The sequence below is a fragment of the Silene latifolia genome, chromosome 3 (assembly GCF_048544455.1).
Source record: "Silene latifolia isolate original U9 population chromosome 3, ASM4854445v1, whole genome shotgun sequence".
Lineage (NCBI taxonomy): Eukaryota > Viridiplantae > Streptophyta > Magnoliopsida > Caryophyllales > Caryophyllaceae > Silene > Silene latifolia.
In genome coordinates this window covers 102,101,101-102,104,799 of record NC_133528.1, presented here as the reverse complement: position 1 = coordinate 102,104,799, position 3,699 = coordinate 102,101,101, and the positions used below count along the sequence as shown (strand labels likewise).

Genomic DNA, 3,699 nt, shown 5'->3' with positions numbered 1-3,699 from the left:
CGGGCGGATTCTTCAATGTATAACCCAGGAAAGGACGCCACAGGATGAGCGTCTTGCTTCTAAGACGAGCGGATTCTTCCTGGAGGGACGAGCGTCTTTCTGGAGGGACGCTTGGATTCCTTTACAGAGAAATTCTCAGACTTTTGCTACTGAAAAAGACGAGAGTCTTTTATGAAGGACGGCCGTCCAAAACGAGACGAGCGGATTCTCAGCTGAGACGCTCGGATTCTCTTACAGACCAGTTTTTTGTATTCTGCAGCTCTACCAGATGAGCGTCTGGTGACTTTGGACGCTCGGGTTCTTCAGGACGAGCGGATTGTCCGTTTGGACGCCCGGATTCCTCCTTGACCACACGGATTCAGGTCCATCCGTGGGTACTTCGTAACCCATGTCATTTTCATTCTTCAATTCACGTGTTCTTCATTGTAGGGGCACTACAAAGGCATGAATAGCCTAGGCAATTGCTATCCCCACACTAAGGTAAAGCACTACACATCAATAAAATCATAAGTCCCTCCCTCACTTCTATCAAAATGATGAATATCTTGATCAAGGCACAAAAATAAACCCAAAATGATAAAGAATGCAATGTAATAATTGAAATATAAGTTAGGGAGTTAGAATATTTACAAATGGTGGTTTAGGGAGGACTCCACCAAACTCTCATCCAATGTGAGATGTCAAGGGGGCATGTTCAAGGTGTTGTTGATGTTACTCAACACCTTGAAGAAGTAGTCGAAAGCTTGTTCATTATCATGATAAAGGTCCTCAATAGATTTTGGCACTTGTTGTTCTCGATGATGGTCTTGGTTCATAGCATTACCAATATAGGGATTGAATATCCCTTCGAACTTATCATCCCAAAGACCGCAAACTTCGTCTACTTGATCATTAAAAGTTTCTTGAGTTGATAGAGACAACTCTCTTTCTTTCTTGTCTTGGCCAATGAGGCCATCTTCTTCACTTGTCATGGGTGAGCTTTTCGAGCTCTCATTGTTGCTATTTCCTTGCTCTTTTGATGGAGCATCATCCACTTTCTTTTTCCATTGAAATTCCAACTTCTTCCTATCATCCTTCCGGCTATAGTGATCAACCATAAAACATGGCTCATGCAATCGGGGAGCTCTCATGGTCTTATCAAGATTGAAAGTGATGGTTTCATCTCCCACTTCAAGGGTGAGTTCTCCATGCTTTACATCGATCACTGCTCCCACGGTGTGCAAGAAATGTCTTCCTAAGATAATAGGAATGTTGGAGTCTTCTTCCATGTCAACAATGAAAAAATCCACCGGGATGAAGAATTTTCCAATTCTCACGGGAACATCTTCCCATACCCCTAAAGGTGTCTTTGTTGATCTATCCGCCATTTGAAGCGTGATGTTGGTACATTTTAGTTCTCCCATTCCTAGCCTCTTGCTAATCGAATATGGCATGACACTAACACTTGCCCCAAGGTCACATAAAGCTTTGTTGATTGTAGTGTCACCAATAGTGCATGGAATAGAGAAACTTCCCGGATCCTTGAGTTTTGGAGGTGAACTCCCCTGAAGGATGGAACTACTCACCTTAGTGAATGCAATAGTCTCAAGCTTCCGGATTGATTTCTTCTTCGTAAGGATGTCCTTCATGTACTTTGCATATGTCGGAACGTGATTGATCAATTCCATGAAAGGAATCGAGACTTCTAAATTCTTCACAATTTCCATGAATTTTCCAAGTTGGTCATCAAACATAGGCTTAGCTTGACGACTCGGGAATGGAAGCCTAATCACAATGGGTTCCTTCTCCTTGGCCTTTTCTTCATTTTTCTTTGAAACTTCTTGATTGGTGTGTTCTTCTTCCCTAGAGTTTTGCACAATTCTTTCCTTGTTACTAGCTTCCACAACTTCATCCTCAACTTGCTTCTTTGTCCTTTATATCTCGTACCACTCCTCAAGTGAATGGCACTGACCGTTTCATGTCTTGAGGGATTACTTTGAGGTGGTAATTGCCCCTTTTGTCTTTGAGAGTTTGAAGATGCTAGTTGGGGCATTTGAGTTTCCAACATTCTTGTGTAGGCTAGGATGTTGTTGATGGTGATGTCTTTTGCTTGACTATCTTTTTGCATTTGAGTGAAAAATTCTTGTTGATTCTTTTGCATTTGGAGGACCGCTTTTTGAACATCAAAACCTTGGTCATTTTGTTGATTGTATGGAGTTTGATTTTGATAACCTTGGTTTTGGTTGAAAAAGGGTCTTTGGTTTTGGTTTCTCATGGGAGGTGGGGTGTATGTTGGTTGAGGGTTTTGAACATTTTGGCTTTTGTATGAGATATTTGGGTGGAATTTGGTGTTTTCATTGTAATAGTTGGAATAAGGGGTACCACTTTTGTATTCTTGAAAAGCATTCACTTGTTCATTTGTTCCCCTACATTCACTTTGGTCATGTCCCAAAGTTCCACAATTCTCACATATCCCACTTGGGATTGATGAAGATGCTACCATGGCATTAACATGATGCTTTGGTGATTTTGAGGCTTCTTCAAGTTTAGCCATAGCCTTCTCAAACTTCAAGTTGATGGTAACAATATGAGCACTAAGTTGAGCACCCAATTGAGTAATAGAGTCTACTTCATGCTTTCCTCTTCTAGTAGCCTTCCGAGGTCTACTATATTGTGAATTATGGATCGTCATTTCCTCAATCTTGTTCCAAGTTTGATTATCGTCAACTTCGGTGAACATACCATTTGATTCCATATTGAGAATGTTTCTTGAGTCTTCATAAAGACAATTCCAAAATTGTTGTTCCAAGAACCACTCGCTAAGTCCATGATGAGGACATGAGCGACAAATTTCTTTGAATCGCTCCCAAGCTTCATACAAAGATTCTTCATCCCTTTGCTTAAAACCCGTAATTTGAGCTCTTAGCATGTTAGTCTTTTCCGGAGGGTAGAATTTTTTGTAGAAAGCTAGAGCCAACTTCTTCCAAGAGTCAATTCCAAGAGTAGCTTTATCAAGGCTTTTCAACCATTGTTTTGCGGTGCCAATTAGAGAGAAAGGAAATAAGACCCATCGAATTTGGTCTTGAGTCACTCCGGTTTGTGAAATCGCATCACAATAGTCACAAAAAGTTTCTATATGGGAATCAGGGTCTTCACTAGGCATCCCCCCAAATTGGCTTCTTTCGACTAATTGGATAAATGCGGATTTTGCAATGAAATTTCCGGTTAAGTGTTGTGGTGTGGGAGTACCAATGGGTAGGTTCTCTTCGGTTGGTACGGAATGTGATGAAAATTTAGGCATTGTGGGTTGATTGTGTGATTGATTTTGTGTTGGGTTCTCCTCACTTTCTCTTGCAAAAGGGTTGATGAACTCAATAGTATTTGGTTGAATATCTACAACCTCACCAATACCTCTCAAAGTATTCCTAGCAAGTCTTCTATTGGTTGTCAAAGTCCTTTCAATTTCGTGATCAATGGGTAACAAGTTACCTTGTGATCTTCTAGACATGCAAAATATCAAACAACTCGAAAACAATTAGAACAAACCTTGAGGAGCTTTACTTCCCCAAGGAAAAGAAAGACACAACTAATAACAATCAAAGAAAATCAAATCAAGTTAACACCGTCCCCGGCAACGGCACCATTTTTGGTCGGTCCGCTTTGAGCTTAGATTTCGGTTACTTGTCGTTAGGAGCACCTAGACCAAAATAATATTTATAA

General features: G+C 40.8%; 1 non-coding gene across 1 annotated transcript; it reads left to right on the top strand.

Moving 5' to 3' along the window:
* The first annotated feature begins 2,801 nt into the window (after positions 1 to 2,801).
* On the top strand, positions 2,802 to 2,908 carry LOC141650549 (small nucleolar RNA R71). Its single transcript, XR_012546574.1, has one exon. It is a non-coding gene; the product is annotated as a small nucleolar RNA R71 (small nucleolar RNA).
* The last annotated feature ends 791 nt before the right edge of the window (positions 2,909 to 3,699 follow it).